Source organism: Linepithema humile, chromosome 2 (genome assembly GCF_040581485.1).
Source record: "Linepithema humile isolate Giens D197 chromosome 2, Lhum_UNIL_v1.0, whole genome shotgun sequence".
NCBI lineage: Eukaryota > Metazoa > Arthropoda > Insecta > Hymenoptera > Formicidae > Linepithema > Linepithema humile.
Window position 1 is genome coordinate 20,388,325 of NC_090129.1, and position 18,166 is coordinate 20,406,490.

The 18,166-nt window shown below is 39.4% G+C and overlaps 1 long non-coding RNA gene across 1 annotated transcript in view; it reads left to right on the forward strand.

The window, feature by feature from the left end:
• Positions 1 to 18,166, forward strand: part of LOC105679195 (uncharacterized) — a 69,916-nt gene that overhangs the window by 43,863 nt on the left and 7,887 nt on the right. The gene's annotated exons all lie outside the window — the stretch shown is intronic.

Here is an 18,166-nt window from a genome sequence, read left to right on the forward strand (position 1 = left end):
TTCAAAAATTAGCACTTTTTTTCTAGTCAGTGTGTTATAAAATTATGGAATGGATAATTGCACAAGTAACAATATTTCGAGGAATACTTGAAAGTTTGGGAAGTAGAAATTGAAGCGTCGGTAAAGCCGGAATATTGAATCTTCAATCCAAAAAGAAGGGAAGCATATCGATGCAGTGAGGGTGGGGAAGCGCTTGCAGTAAGCCAGCAACACACGCGCGCACTTCTGGTAAGGAAAGAGATGCACCAGAAGGCGGGAGAAAGCAGAAAGAGAGAATTGAGCTGTCAAGCATAGGGTTTTTACCGTTCGCCAGTGGCGAAGAGAGTTGAGAAGATCTTGGACAACGTGCACGCGTCATCTCGTTGTCTCTTGCTTTTTATGATGCTCTTATTTGTGTCGCTATAGTACAAAGAAATAAACATTTTATTAAAAGCCAAGATAACGAGGCATTAAAGTAGCGAGAGCTTCTTGTAGCCAAAAGTTTTTTAAAAATAAATACAATTAAGTAATTCAGATACCGTAGATTAAAAATTATATAATCAATTATTATTTTTATATGAAGTCAATCTTTCTTCCGTCAATTTTGTTGTTCGATCAGATCTGATATTTTATCAGTACATAACGTACGAAAAATATTTTATAACGAAGAAAAAAATTGTAATCTATTCAATAGTGAAAAGGATGATACCTTAATTAGTTTAATTATTCATAAAAAAATCAAGCAAATTTGTAACTTTCACTCCTCATCAATTAAATCGCTGTTTTCACAAATATGGCATAAAAAAAGTCTGTAAGATTATTTCGAGATGGTTCGGAATTAATCATGCCTTATGTGTTCGAACTCTTAGCTGGTACATTTGGTCCGCACAATCGCGACAATGTCGTCGGTGGATTAACGATACTTTAGGGCTACACTAATCCGATCGGCATCACGACGATAATGGCAAGTGACAACCTTTCGTGTAGTCCCGGCGCGTCTCGCAGGGTAAACCGACCGGAGGAGGAATCATTTCGCCACGGTCTTGGCAGTCAAGCCGATTAACGAAAATCTCGTTACAACTGGCCGCCTCGTCAAGGTGGTTTTTGCCAGCGGGATTGCCGCGCTGATGCTTTCGTAATTCCCGGCGATTCTTCTCGCTCCAGGCGGACTTTATTACGCGCGTTACACGCGAGTGTGTGTTTAAACGCGATGTGAAATAGAATCGCGGAGTCAATTAAGACGCGCCGCTGCTCGCTGTGCCCAACTCGACGTTAATTAGGCGACACAGCGGTCGAGATTGTTTAACCGGCGAGTGATTTAATTTGATAAACCGCTACTGAGACTATATTTAATATACGCTAACACATGCGTATACATAGAAAAATATCATAATTTCACTTCTTTGCTCACACTTTTCTAAATTCAATACCTAGATTAAAAATTATAAAGTTTATTAATATTATTAGTAAGAATTACGAAACTTTAAAATTGAATCGATAGCACCAAGATTGTTATTATATAAAATAATTAGAATCTTATTTTGCGGATTTGTAATATTTTTTAAAAAGTTTGCAATTAAGTACTGAACGAGAAATCTGGAATTACGCGATAAATGTGGATTGACGGATCTAAAAAGAGCTAATGAGATACTATGCTACAATAAACGTTTTTGTCGTTGTTGAACTATTTCTTTCTGTCTTTTGTAAATCGCCAGCACCGTGACGAGCAAAATGTACGAACGACGTTTGCACGAGCGCGCGCACCTCGGAGGAGGGGATGTCCCGAGCGTTCCCCGCGATTTGCACATTAACGGGGAATAAACGACACCGAAATACAGCACGGACGCGCGATCGCCATAATAGGAGCACCGAGTAGTCTATTAAGCGTCCTCAAAACCAGTTAGTGAGTCGGCAATCCAGTTTAGGTACAAAATGGCTGTCGTTTAGCGAGGATTAATGGTCTCGGGAGTGCCCCGGGGCAGCATAATGGGGCAGATGCGTTCTGGATGAGGGGGAACAACCCTCTCTGATCTCTCCTCCCCGCCATTTATATCTCGACAACCTCCGCGCGCCACCCTGCCTCCTCGTGCCTTACCCCACCCCTCCTGTGGCCTCGTTATGTACACCTATCTGACTACAGGCTCCATTATGCCCTTTTTGTGATGCTCCACGTACGCCGGTATAAATACGCGATATCTGCGCACCTACGTACACCGGCATCGCGAAATTACAGCCCGCGGCGTTGCACGAGTAGCAGGAAATTATGCCGCTTCTTGTATTTCTTGAAACAAAACTAAAAATTAAGACGCGGATGGTTTCAGTTCATATATAAATAAATTACATATCATGAATGCATGAATATGTATATCATGTAACTTATATAATTAGCTTCCTCGGCAATTTCTTTACGAATATCATGCAAATCATTTCCTTCCCTTGGGATGATTTTATTCTTTCGTGATTTTCTGCCAACATTTGTTCTAGATCACAAATATTTAATATTATTATAGCAAAGATAGACTCTATTAAGAGTTAATTATTACATTGTGTAGATTGCCTTTTGCTTTCTAAGTGCCCCAGGACCCTTTTCATCAGACTCAGTACACTTTCCGTAATCTCGTCTGAATTTACTCAGCTTCCGAGGGGCGGCACGACCGCGTTTCGTGTATGCGCGTGCGTTTGTGCGAAACTCTACGCACATAGCACTTCTCCAGCCTTGTATTTGGGCGCCCAAAGCGCCGTTTAGTTTGGCGTTTCATGGTCGGATGACTCCCCTCGCCGTCTACCGACGCCGCGGTCCATGTCGTTTCGGTGCTCCTGAGAGAGCCGTAAGTAGTCGTTTTGAAATCGACTCCGGGACCCCGGCGATGCGTGTGTGTGCGCGCGCGCGCGGACGGATGTGTGAGCGAGGGTGCGTGTGTGTATCACCGGGAATCGAATCTCGGCTTTTGTCGAGGCCGCTCCAGAGACGGCGTTGACAGAGATTTAGAGAGTGCAGTTAATGTGGAATTAGCTGCCACGGGGAAGTGGCGATGCCGCGACCGTATTATGCCATCACCTGCCGAGGGAAAGACGTTCGGCTATTTTTCGCGGGCCTAATAAGGCGGCACTAATGCTCTCTCGTCGCTTTCTTGCTCGCGGCCTTTAATACTCGCATTAATGCCGAATCGTCCTGAAAAGAAAATATTTGCTCCGCGACGTGGAAGCGAATCTACGAATCGACGCGGAAACAAATTTATAAAACGCAAGAGCTGAGCGTCGTCAGAGAACTTGATTTGAGCATAAAACTGTACTATGAAATACATACTTACATCTTGTCAAATTGGTATCTTTTGGGAGAAAAGCACATTACGGTATTTAGATATTCATAAACTCACAAAAAAATACCGTGGCGAGAAACGAGAGCGTAGTTTTAGAAAGCTTATCTTAATCGCTTACAATATTTAAACATAATATTTTATCTTTAGAATGTCTCATCAGAAAATTTTTCGTGATAATTTTACCAAATTGAAACGTTCATACTATGATAATTGAATAAAATAAATTGACTTCAAGTGCAACAACATTGCACGATTCTTTCCCCATTTCTTTATTTATTATATTTTATTTTGATGTTTGATTTTTATTCGGTATGTCAATATACTATCGACATTTTATAAATATATACCTTGATGTACTTTCTATTGATACAAGAGCCATCCAAAATATATTTTTTATAGTGCTTACAATATTTTTGAAGACAGATAAAGCAGATAAGAAAGACCGGAGATAAATGTACAAACTGTACAAATAGACGCTTGAGAAACAAATGTGATCTACTTTAAACTAGGTATTCGGAAAGTCAAACTCGTGATCTCAGGTAAAGCGCCGACACAAGTTGTGTGTGGTCAATCTCGCCCTAATCCTGTTTGCAAGATGAAGCGTAGTTGACGTGTTTGATTATTTAAAGTTTTTCCTTGGTCCGTGAAGCATTAAGCGAGAACTCTATCTTTCCATCTGCTCAAGATGAGCTTTGTTATTCTTCGGGTTCCTAAGTTTTCTTAGGTTTGATAGATTTTTATTTTCTTCTCACATGTCCTTATAAAATAATTTCAAACATTTATAATGGGCAAAATAAATATAAAAAAATTACTTTTTTCAGATAAATATCTTTCAGAACATCTTTTAGATCAATATCTTTTAAAAGGATAGGTTCCTAAAAATTCTTTTAAGTAAGACGTTTTTTTTAATATTTTTTTAATATTAGTGGAAATATCATTTGATTATATTAATTGTAATTTATTGTGACTGTTCTATACACGCGTAAATTACAAATAACTATAATTAAAATAAAAGGAAAAAATTATTGAGACAAGAAATTGAATTATTTGTCGACAAAATAACAATCCATTATAATTCCATTGTGTTGTTTGAATAGGCAATATTATTTTCTTCAATTGTAGCAAATTTTAAATCTTCGATTTGTGCCCACAGGGAAATCTTCGGTTTCAGACACCTGCAGGTCGTTTTGCAATAGGATCAACATTCCGTAAATATAATAGCCACCCACAAATTCTGTCCTCACCTGATCCCAGATATTTCAAAAGACTGTTTTTCTTCACAATAATCGGTGCTCTTACAAATCGTTTCTAACCGGAGGATAATCACACTCACATAAACTACGCAACTGTCAACGGTGACAAATTTTGACAAAATATTTGTCCGTTTTATTTATTTTATTTCTTAAAAAGCTGTCAAGATTATATCAATTATTCAAAAGAGAATTTTTTTTTATATATAAGGAAGAAAAAGAAAAAAGAGCAATCCTTTGCACGACATCTATTGACGACAGTATTAAATTTATCTCTACAAATAATATTGTTCAACAGTTTCTCATCTTTGAATGAAACGCATGAGAAACGTAAAAATTCACGACATCACGTACAGTTTTAAGAACGAGTCGGAATAGTCGCTAATAAATTTCAATTTGCCTCGTGCTGAATTTCCATTCACGCCAGCATATATCTAAACACGGCATCGTAAAGCGCTTGACAAGACCGCGTACTTAAAGCATTTGATGTATCAAATTTACCCTTCATAGACCCGGGATGGCACAGGAAAAAAGATCGTCACGCAGACTTAGGCACCGACCATAAGGGGATGATTTGTTACCGGTCATTGTTCCCGGAGCATCCAATAGTGCGCTTCATCGTCCTAAAAGTGCGCCAATGATGATGCAGTTGAGAGAGAGAGAGAGAGAGAGAGAGAGAGAGAGAGAGAGAGAGAGAGAAAGAGAAAGAGAAAGCGCGAAAAAAGGAGAGAGAATGGGACTCTCGATAGTTATTCATTGGATACACGGAGTATTCGCATTGAATTGCCCCTGTGACCGAAGGAAGGAACCAGATGCGTCGTCGTGGCTAACGCACCGCGACGGCCTCCCATTATATTTGTTTATTTATTATTAATAGGAAATTCATAACAATCATATAATAGAACGCTACGTATAAGAGGGTCCCCGTTCCGTGGCGAGCATATAGTCACGCTTAGCGCGTTTCTCATATAGTAAACGTTTTTTCCGGGATAATTTCTCCGAGGTTCGTCAAGAACGTATGAATGCCCGAAGGTTTTATCTGTCGTCGCAACGAATAAACTAGATGGATTTATGTCACTTAGTTAGTGATATTTATCTTCCATATTAAGCTTCCGTTTGAGTTTATATGGATTTAATTTTTTTATATAATAAATTTTTATTAAAAGGCTCACATATGAGCCATCAGAATTTTACCAATATTATTTAAAAGGACTATCATAATGTAAACAATAAAAAAATAATCCTAAATTAATTCTATTTTGTCATTACAGCCCAATAATTATAGTCGTAAACAATGTGATTTTTTAACTTATCAAGTAAGTCTCTCTTGATATTTATTATATATTTATTGGAGAACTTCTACGTATCTGGATCTGATCTTATTCATTTTCCAAATACCGTCAACGAAGATGTATATACGAGATATTCCGACCCAAGCAAAACGGGGACGTCGAATTATCTAGTATCGGAAAATGCTCCCAGAAGTCCCGTGCACTTTTGAATCGGAACCACTTTTGGTTCTTCGTCGCGCCGGCGCCGGCGTGCATTCGCGTCCGCGCGAACGGAAACACGCTTGACGCTTACGAACAGAAAGAGAGAAAGAGAGAGGGAGAGGGAGAGAGAGAGAGAAAAAAAAAGAATCGGAAGAGGGAAACGTAAAAAACGCTCATTCGCAGTGCGAAAATGGGAGAGAGAGGTATCGAAAAATGGCGCAACTACGGGCGCGCGGGGTGGTAGCGCGGTGATAGAAGGGTGGCTGGCGATTTTGCGCGTTTTCCCTCCACCTATGGCCGTCGCTCTCCCGACCGATGCCCTCCCACCCCTTCCTTCAAACCTCCCCTCGCCGGTCTATCCACCTCTCAAAAGGCCCCCCCTCGGCCGCCCCTCCTGCCACCGCGTTGATGTGAACTCAAGGGTGCAAATTCTCGCTCGTTCGAAATTCAGGACAGGAAATTAGACGGGCGTCTCCCTCCCATAGAAATACCCGCGAAGCGTGAGAGATATGAGGGTGGTACGACGGGCCTCCCCCCCCTCTCGCGCCACTGTATGGCGTATCGTGGTAACCATCCCTCACCTCCGTCCCGCAACCCCATCTTGACTGCCTTCACGTATAAACGCGCGCGCACACGCAGGCATGACGTGAATGCCGCACTGGATAAGTGCCTGATATAATAAGGATGCAATGGCCTCTGCGGGTTTACGTGCCGTTCGCTCGCGGAGCTATCGTCTTGTCGTGCTGCTAGCAAAACGCCTGGAAGGAGTAAGGATTGCCCGCAACTGTGTATTTACCGGCAAACTTTGGAAGGATTAGGCTTCTAGATTAGACCTTGTATTAATTAGACTAAGCAATTAATTAGGTTAGATTTATATAGAATTTAATACAATTCAAATTTAAATTGTTAAAAGATTTGAGTTACCGTAAATTGATTTTATTTAATTTGATGTTTTGTAACATTATGTTGATTTTCAAGATAAAAGATCAAAACAGGCCACAAAATGTATGTGTGCATAGTATTTTAATATTAATATTAATAATTAAAATACGTAAGAATTAAAAATTTATGTCAAATAAAAACTTGATCCAATTCTCGTTGAGTTTTAATAAATATTTAAAAATTATTAACAAATCTCATATTTTATAATTGTTTTCCTATTTGCATATCCAAAGAAGAGATCTTGAAGATATGCAAATTTTCCAATATTTTCAGTTCTTTTCGATTTCTGGATAGTTTATTATACTTTAGGAATTCGTAGTTATCTCCCAGGTTTTCCTTACAACTCCAGATCCACGATTTCCTCCATATTCTTTAGATTCTCAGAATTATTTATTTTACGAAGGATTTCGCAAATTAGATTAGAGTATGAGTGAAACGATGCATGTAAGACAACATGTTCAAATTCGATTTAAGACGATGTAAACTCAACCTAATCCAATACTTCCCGTACCTGCACCTTGAGAAATAAAGAAAAAATATGAAACGAATAAGGTGAAAGAAAAACGTCTGAACGAAAGATCGATTGACAACGGACGTGAACAGACGGGTTAAATCTTTTTGTTAATCTAGTCTACCTTAATCTTGTAATCGGATAAGCAAACCTGTACTGTCAAAACTTGTCACAAAACGAGAAATACCATGAGAAGTGAATCACTGTCTCTACATTCTATCCTGTGTGGTCCATATTCTTTAGAAAAGAATACATATAACTGGCTGAATTCGGACAATGCTATGTTGCTTTTGCGAACACGATTTTATGTTTATTTACAAAAAAGTGCTGTTATTTGTTAATGATATTAATTAAATAATATTAAAACTCTTACAATAATGGCATTAACATAGACTCAATGATCTAATCAGAACAGTTTCACGGAACAATTTTATTCTACTTAAGAAAGAAATGGTAGGAAAAATTCCAGCGCGATGAGTTATGTTCGAATAATGTGACTCGCGCAGACTATTGATCGAAACTGCGATTACTTCTTATCAAATGTGATGAAAGGAAGCAGTAGAAACGTAATTGCTCGGCACCACAATAACTCGCGTGAAAGCGTGCAATAAAACGCTGACTGATAATCAGTGGTGAGTGTAACTGGAGCGGCGTCTATAATAAGCAATGTTTTTGCACGTTATGCATATTGCGATTGTTGGAATCGTAATTTATATTATTATGTGCAGATACTTGCAGACTTTAAACTTCATTCTTGAATATTTGCATAAATATTTTAATTTAAAGTTGTAACATTGATCAATAATTTCCATGAATAATAAAGATCAGCATATTTTCATAAGAGTCGATTTATTCATGCAATGTTCAGGCATGTGCTGGAAATTGTTTCGAGACAGTGCACATATTAGAATCAATAATGCTGACCTAGAATCGCGGCGAGAAAGAAATAATCATAGATGTAACAATATGACAAACGTTTGCCAAATTGATTTTTGACATAGACAATATTATTTTGAAATTCATTTTTTTTTTAGCATCTATGCATAATGTATTTTGATATTAATTTATAAAATTATAGGTATTAATATTAAAAATAACAGAATATATAACATAAAAACAAAAGATATGATATGTCAAGTCTGTTAATTAGCACTATATATGAATACAATGTTGTTGAAACGATGCTTGGCTATAAAGAGAAGAATTAGTTCCGCCACCTGCTCCGAGGAACAAGACGCTCACAAATTATGGTTGCATTTCAATGCAGCGGAGCAAACATACATCGGAATACTGTTGGAGGGGAAGAAATGGTTCTAGTTATCTCCATCTAAACTATGCCGCAGGCAATTAATTGGCAACAAGATAAGCGACAGTAAGAAACATCGGCGGGAAAGCGAGGCCTACTTATGTGCGAATAAAGTGTGTACGCGCAATGAGAATGACAGCACACCCCCACCTCCCTCCCTCTTTCTCACTCACAATCAGGATAATTAATTCCAAGCCTCGTCGATGCTCTCAATTAAAATTATACATTAATGATTTGCAAAAACTTATTTTGTTGCGGTGGCACGGGCATTATCTGGTAATTATGGCGACCTCGACTCAAGCCGCGAAGTAAATGAAGGAAATGAGAAAAAACGTCCGCCGATGTACCGGTTTTCTGTCTGTGCTACAACTTGGAACTCGAGCTCTTATTTACTTGTCGCATTATCTTTTCGCCAAAGATGTTATCTTTCTTGGAAACAAGTTGCATGTTTTTTTTATTAAATCTAAAAAAAAGAGATGAAAAGAGGTCAACGGAATTGGATAGCAGTTTATTTTATCATTTTTCAAAATAATTCGCGATTCCGAAGAGACGATAAGAACTACGTAAAGTTCTGACTTTTTTTCATTAAATTCAGTGATATTTCAAGAAGACTTATTTTCCGCGATATTATTTTGCAACAAGTTATCGATATTCAATAATTAAATTTACTCATACTCAGCCGATACCGGCCAGTTTTTATTATCCGTTCGAACGTACACTATTATTTTCAACGTACAGCAGACCTACATTTATTGGAAAATGCCCCAATTGTAATTGTCCCAATAAATCGTATAACAGAATTCCGATAATAGCATATTTTCGCGAATGCAGTGGAGAATAATTCTTTTCGCACGATTAATATCCTTAGAGAGATTAGAAGAATCGAATCGAGCAAGCTGCGTAAAGGTGATGTAAACACTCGTTTCCGGCGCAGTTACGGGTCGAGCATCATTAATGTAGCAAGTTGTTTTCCGTTTAAGCAGCTGTTAATTGGCAGTGACTAATTACGACGTGTTATCTGCGAGTTATCGCTCGGTCGCTTTTGCCAAGCGTTATGCCTCGCTCTCTGCGCTGTAGTTAAGAACGGTTACGTTTATGATACGTAATATACACAGATATATCCGTTCGACAGACGCCTCTCAATCTTCCGCCGAGAATTTGCATGTTCATCGCGACGAAAACATCAGCGTTAGCACACATCACTGCGATATGTGAATTAACGATATTAATTATTTTTGCCAAACAACGGCTGTAAGATATTCAATTTTTAATTAATTAATAAATTATTTTATTGATATGTGTGCATAAATGGCTGCTCGTGCCGTAGTTATTCAATGGAAACGAAAATATTATTTATCTGTATCGAACAATTACGCGAGAAGACAATGCGTTATTTGTTGTTTAATCTCTTCGGTGCCTCGCATGGGTGTTTTCGCGAATCGATGCAATTTATCTCCGTTAGCCGAACAACAAAGTTCTGTTTTTTTTTAATTAGAAAACTAGAGGCCCTGTTGATGATTAATTGCGACTGATCTGCCGCAACGACACGCGATGACTAATTAGAAGCTGCCCTCACAAGAGTAAAGTCGCTCGAGGCCCGACGCAAATTAGCTGACCGGCGCAACAGAGGGCAGGGCGCTAAGGCGGAAAACGGCGAGAAATCGAGCCGCTCCAGAAAGAAGGGTGTGTCGGTCCGAAAATTCGGCGGAAGGAAAAAGAGACGCGGCGGAGAATCAGAAAACAAAAAAGAAATTTGCGCCGACCATCCTCATCAGGTCGTTTCGGCGCCACGCCCTGGCGACGAGGGCTTGCTGGAGTCCGAGTTTCGTTAGACGAAACGCATCTCGTTTCATCTCGGCTGTAGTGGGAGCCCAGTAATTGGTGGTGCAACCGAGAAAAAGGTGATTTCTTGTCAAGAACTAATGAGGGTAGATGCCTTGCGCTTTCTGCCGCTAAAACATATTACTACTTTAGCGCTTTAGCATCGGCGGTCTGTTTCAAGGATATGTTTTTCAAGTTACACACATTATTGGGTTATAAAATATATTCACATATGTTTTTAAACCGCTAATAAAATTTCCAAAAGTTTATTTAAAAATGATTTTAGCGGTGGAACAAATAAGTCGATCTCGTTCGCTCGATGATAAACTTGTAAATATCATTGTGATTAATTAATTTGCTCGTTGGTATTTACGCACAAGATTGCCCAATTACATCTCTCTGCTCTCTAACATAATAAATTTGTATATAGTCTTTAAGGCGTGCCTGTATAGTCGCCGGCTCGATAAGAGCTATCTTTGAATGCGTTCATTGTATCGAATCTGAAGTGTTGGTAAATCGTCGCGATTACGGCTGTATCTCGTTCGCTTATGCGTAACGCTGAGATGTGTGCTCGGTCAAAGTTCGAGATTCTTTCTTAATTACAGCGCCTTGATAACGCACAGATTTATTGCATTTACGCTTCTAAAATTATGCTACTTTCTCGAGCCTTTGTTGAATATCTATCTGTCGTGCGTTCGCAAAGCTAGCTGTGTGTTGACCGAATTATTTATAGCGCGCTCTTACGTTCTGAAATTATTAAATAATACTTCTTGAAAATATATTTCATCTCAGCATATTTTTAATTTGTTTTACACATTTTGATTTTTTGTTATTTATTTTATGGGCTAGAAATAATATTAATAATATTAATAATATTATTTATAGCTCATAAAATCGAAAATTTATTTGTTTTCTCTATGAAAAATTGGGTTTATTTATTTTGTGAAGGATTTTATAGACTAAAGATAAAGGGAGATAAAAAAAAAATGAAACCATCAAATAATGCTTTATGGTAACTAATGTGCTACTATTCACCGTTATTTTATCCCCCAACAGTTAGAGGTACCAAAAGCGACTTCAACTGCGAAAGAACACTTACTCGCCTGTCAGTTTGCAGATTAATATCATTGACAGTGCGTCAGGGCAATATTTGATGAGCGACCCGCCATCAGCGGGGCCTAAATCGACGTCGCTTTTATCTGAATCGCAGACGGCAGCCTGTGTGAACAGCGTTGCGACCTTAAATCAAGGCACAATACTTCTGTACCCTTCTCGACGGCGCGCTTGGCCCGTCGTCCATTGTACGAGGTGCCACGCTTGGTCAATCTTGCGTGAAGCGCTGATTAAAAGTGTAACGCTTAGAAATTACCGGAGCATCCCCTATACATCCTCGATAACCGTCGTTAATTAGATTGGAGGGACACCCTTGTATAGTACTATAATTTTGGTCCTGCCCACGATTGGCTATTCTTAAACGTAAAGATGCCGAATATATGTGCAAATATGTTATAAAATATAAAAATTTATTTTTATTAACAAACTTACGGTTTAATAATTAATTTATATATCGTACAAGTATTTATCTTAATAATTCATTCTTATTGATTAGATAAAGTTTGATCTAGAATTCTGTTAGTCGTATTTACGATTAATGCGGTTTTACCGTGCACGATTCTCACATTCGGCGAGTCAATAAACTTTGAAATAGATCGGAAGCACTCAAGAATATTGAGAGGTATATTATTTAATCAGAGACTGGTTAGAAAATCACGCGCTGAGAAGAGATGACTTCATCCAAGAGTTCCGCGTAGACTTTCATTAATTTACGATCGCGTGATTTAGAAAATTAGCCCAGGCGTTTGTGTTTCAATTGGGGATATAACTGCTCGTAAACACGCCCATCCTTAATGCTATTCGATTAAGGCCGACAACTCGCGTATTTCGACCTGCAGACCTCAGAATTTTTATTGCACTTCCAGGCTTTAGAGAATATAGAGTTTCTCCGAATGCGATTTTATTTCATTTTTATTACATCATACCTATTTTCTTATTTTACTTATGAAGAGATTAACGATTAATCTAAATTGGCAATCCTATTATATAGATACTCAATTGATTATGTTTCAAATAATTATTCTAAAATAAATATAATATAATTGATAAATCAAGAATGACAGAATTTGATATAACTTCGTAAAAATAATTTTTAATATACAGAATAAATCTTGTAATTGGTATCAGACGATCTAGTAAAATTTATTAGATGCGGTCGACTATTTGAGTTTTCGAGGTTTGGAGTTAAAGACAAAGATATGAAAAGATCCCTTCTCAGGTTCAGATCAATTTTGCGCGGTAACTTCTGAGGCGGTCGGAGTCCTTTACACAGCGTGTCTAACATTTGGAGATGACGATCTGCCGAAAGGGAACAGGCTCGGCATGTCCTGTTCGGTGCCGCTCCAGAAAACGAATGGTGAAAGGGATTCTCAAAAATATCCTACACTAATTATAGGTTCGCCGGTTAGTTCACGATTGTTTGAACGTGTCAGCCCCTTGTTTTGCGGCTTTCTAAATATGCCACCTTTCCTTTTTCACATTTTCTCGCGCCTCCCATGCTTTGTTTTTTCGCAAATATCGTATATTTAGGCTATAAGCTATTCAATTATTAATACAAGATCAAGTAATTCTAAAATAACTTGCAATAGAAGTTCTAAATATGTAATGAATGCTAATTTTTAATAAAACAAAATCATAAATGACAACTTTAATTATTTTCTTTTTATGAGTACGAATCGTCTAACATATAGATAATATTCATAATTGGATATTATAACAAAGTTTTTTACGTTCTTCTTTGTATTTTAATCAGTCAAACGTAGCTTATATTTGGTGATGAAATAAGGCCAAGACGATAATAAGGATACTGTGTCATTTATAACTGCCTACTAATTTGTACCATAAACGCCGTATACGCGCAGGTAGAGGATGAGCCTACACGGACGTGTAGGTGCGTGCATATTTACCTGATCCTCGTAGCCAATCATAGTCGTCATCAGGGTCGGATCCGAACGCCTAAAATATCGGCATCGCTCGACTTCTGAGATTCATGTCGTGAAAAACACGACAGTAAAGATACAAGATTTCTCCGTTCTGATTTTTATCGGAACAAACGTTACTAAATTTCTGTTTTCGTTAAATTTCTCCATCGCAATTCTGGAATTCAAGAGATATCATCTCCGAAACATCCTTATATAAATTATAAAAAAAAATTTATCAACATTCAATAGAGATTTCTGCGCTAGTTATTTTTCTTATTTCGATTTTCCACACTCAGAGATTCTTCGGTACAAATTCTTTAACATCTTAGACAACTAGTTGTACCTCCCTGGATCGTCTTAGACGCTGGCATCTCCAGCGGATCCATTAGCAGACGGTCTTCCGTTGAGGTGCAACTGCGCCCTTTCGAAACTGAACGAGCGAGACTTCTCTCGCCGGAGCGGAGGCAGCGCGAGAGAGGCCCGCGCGCCAAGCGGATTTATGAATTGCCCAAATAATTTATTAAGCGTAATTTTCAATGGGGCCCAAATTGAATCTGATTTAAGTACAATGCCGCATTGTGACCGGGCAGACCGGGCCCGGCTCAGGCAGAATGCGCGCCTTGATTCGAGAGCTCGCGAGCCTAAGAGAAGGTGCTAACTAGTCTCTCGCGGAGGACGAGACGAGCCTCTCCTCTCGCGTTCTCCACTCCCTCCCGTCTTTCTCGTCTTCTTTTCTTTTTTTTTTTGGTCTTTCTCTCTCCCGCCGTCCCTCTCGCACTCTCGCCTCCTCTCCTCTTTCATTCCTCCTGCTCCTCGTTGACCGCCTCGGCCGCGCGTTTGTCTTCCTTCCACGCGATTCACGCTGGACGTCCGTCCGGTGGACGTCGATTTTCCACGAGTCGGATGACATCAGCACGAATACGCGCGGGCCGAAGAATGCCCTTTGATTGGGCACCGAATGTACCTATCAATGGCTAATGAGCTAATGACCTTGGCTCGCGGATATATCGCTTAATTGGGCCCGTCGAATCGACGACGCGCCTTCGCGTACGGAAAATAAATAATGCACCGACTGTCTTCGATCGCCGGGTGGGATCGCTCTTCGGGGTAGAGATGTCTGACGTATTTCACGACGAGCACTTGCGGGCAATCATCACAATTGTAACGTTTCAAGCGCACTGTACAGCGATCGTATACGACGGTACAATAAAATCCGTGACATAAATTCCCAGAGATTGAAACTGAAATCGATGCAGCACTCGCGGTGGGTTTAAATTTCAATGCTACGAAACACGTAAACTAATCTCTCTATTTATTCGTAACGAAAATGAAACAGTTGATATGACTATGTCTGTCGCATAAATATCTAGCACGTGAATCAACGCGTCGCCATTTTCTACGCTAATTTTTTAGTAGAAATATTGCGGCGGATATCGAAGCGCAATGCGCGAAAATAGTACACACTGGACCTCACGTATTGCGAAGACCACCCATCGGCCATGAATTGTCGGTGGTTCCGAGAATTCGATGAGCATTCACGCGGTGCTGCAAGACTCTCGATGACCGACGTCGAGCACGAGCGGGATGACTCTCGCCTGCGCCGGCACGTCAAACCGCATCCAGATGCAATTATTCAGCTGGATTCCGCATTCTCTTTCACTACCTACCCGCCTCCTAGCCTTTATCCCGCGTCTTTTAAACGAGAACGATTCATTCTACCAATCGCATGTTATTACAACGCAGCGGAATTATATTTACATAAATTTAAATAAAATTTTTAATGTAAATTTAATTTCATAGAATTAAATGCAAATAAATTATAATCACTGATCAATATACTTCTAAGTAATATTAAAAAGAAATGTCTGTTTTGAAATATTGTTTGCTGTGTATAATCTTTATATAAAATTAATAAATTTACATTTTGATGTTTTTCAAAACTTATTCAGAGATGCGATATCAAGCGAGTGATATATCGTTTTTTGCAAGAAGGTGCAATGACCAAAAAACATGACTTTGATATTTTAGAACTCGTATTATATTTCAATTACTCACAAGTAATTTTCTAGCCCTCCTAAATATGTAAACTATTATGTTTTCTCAATCCGCAGTAAAATACTTTTCTGCCTCTCTCGACCTGTTGAATTAGGCGAAGCGTCGAAGCTGTTCAAAATTAAGTCTCTCTTTGCGTCAATCGTTTCAAAGTGGAATTCAATCGAGTTATGGCGAGTTAGTCTGCGAGAGGCACGATCGATCGAACGGCTCAGAAAGTCGTCGGCGAAGTCTGCGTGCCGCATGGCTCGTGGCTCTCCGAAGAGGAATATGATAAAGCGAAATGAGAGGAAAAAAATGTTTGTACCCCAACAGACACATTTATGGCCCAATCAACAGTGTATTCAGACATAGTCGCACCTTCGTGCAAAGAAACGGTACAGCCACGATGAAAACTATCGCTCGCTCGACACCTCGTCTCTAAAGCGCGAAGAAATATGCGCGAGAAGTGTAGTATTGAGTGCGAGAAGTGTAACTAGTGAAAAAATTTGCTACAAACATATCGCAAGTCATTTCTCGCTCGGATATTTCTACGTAAGCTGTCCGATTGCCAGAATTATATTGTCAGAATATAATACGCGCGATTGAAATATCATATTTTTCGATAATGTAGGACATAAGGGTGAGAGAGCGCGCGGTGTATGGATATTCACGGTCGAGTAATTCATGAAGATCACACGCATTAAATGCTTCGAACGTATCGATCATCGGTGACGTACACTTTTCAAAGCAGCTGTACCTGACGCGTTTTTGGTCCCGGAGATCAATGGACCGCCGTGAATGCGATACACATATTTCTACCCACGCACGCGTCGTTCGGACTGTCGTCGTTGCCGCGGCGATCGAAAATATTTCTCGCGAAGAATCTGTCTCTCTATCTCATTTGCAAATATAAATCTTCTTTCAACTAATAACTAAAGATAATAATATCGAATAACAATCAGTAATAAAATTAATTATTTCAGTTTACTGATATAAATTGGAGATTGTCGGATTTCACTGCAATATGTACTTCACGACAAAAATTTCATTCGACATTGAGATATCTAAAGATTGAAAATTGAAAAAATGTTGCGATAAATATTTGCTTTCTCGAAATTTTCTATTTAAAAATAGCTTGATTGTGAAATCGAGTTGTTTCTCACAAATTTATATTCATCAAAAACTGTATTATTAGCATAAAAATTGGTATTTTCTATTTTTTATAAGTAGATAAGTTTTGAACGTTTTAACTCTATATGTTCTTTTGAGAAAGTAGCGCATAAATTAGAATCTGATTTAAAATTGTACAATAATAACTGGATTTCGTATCAACTCAATAAAACAGTTAAAATACAAGCATATATGTATATAGGTTTTGTCACGTTAAATCATGAAATTAGTGTCGGCGATAGATATCGACGCGGGCCACCGGCAATAAAAGGCTAAGATATACGGCATTAAATCAACGGAAGCACGGAATCGCCGGTGCGGCGTATTAATCCTAATCTGCATTTTTATTCCCGAAACCACCCATATCGTATCCCCCTCCGAGTTTCGTGTCCCGCTCCGTTCCGCCGAGCGTTTTCGGCGCAGCGTCGTATTTTGAAAGCACTTTAGAACCATTTAACTGAATGCCCCGGGAGTTTATGTGGCCTTCTCGTAGCGCGGGGCACGGTCTTTGAGACCCACTGACAAAGGGGCCACACGGGACCAGGTGTCGGGTCCTCCCCGCACCATTACCGAACTGTATATCACTCCTCAGTGTGCGCGATACCGGTCTGAGAGTATCGGCTCGCTCGCGTAAGCATCCACATATATTTTACGTCGGCTTAATTTGACTCATTAAGGCCACTTTTATGGGGATAAATTAGTTTATACATGATCGAAATCTGATCCCTGGCCGGCGCGGGGAACGTGAGCGGCTCCGTGATCGGCCGAGCATAGACGGCGGCTTTTCAAGATCTCGATACCCACACCTCGCGATCTATCTTGCGATCATAAAAAGTGTAGCATGAAGCGAGATTTATTACGAACGTCGTTAGTCATAGTTAGTCGTTCTTATCAATTTGATGATGCGCGATATGATTTTTCGCCGGACAGCGCGAGCGACACGGGAAGCGTCGTTTAACGTCGCCCCGGAGAGATCCATTTCAGTCTTCATGATTTTATGATACCTTCTCAGAAAAGTGGAAGAGCATCGACACCTGCCCGGGCTGTGGGTTTGGGTTGTCGGACTCAATTTCATTCCTTTCAAGGGAGTCGACAATCGAATCCACTCGAGAGCGAAAAGCGACACCTCGGTCGCGTCCTCGGGTGCCTTACAACGATTTAAACAACTTCGAATGCTCCACGGTTGTATATAGAGCACAATGACACGTCAGATCTTTTATAAATGGGTCTCCAGGCAATGCGATTTCTCAGCGATGGTGCAGCCATGGATCTATTCTCTCGATTTGCTCGTGCACAAAGACATCC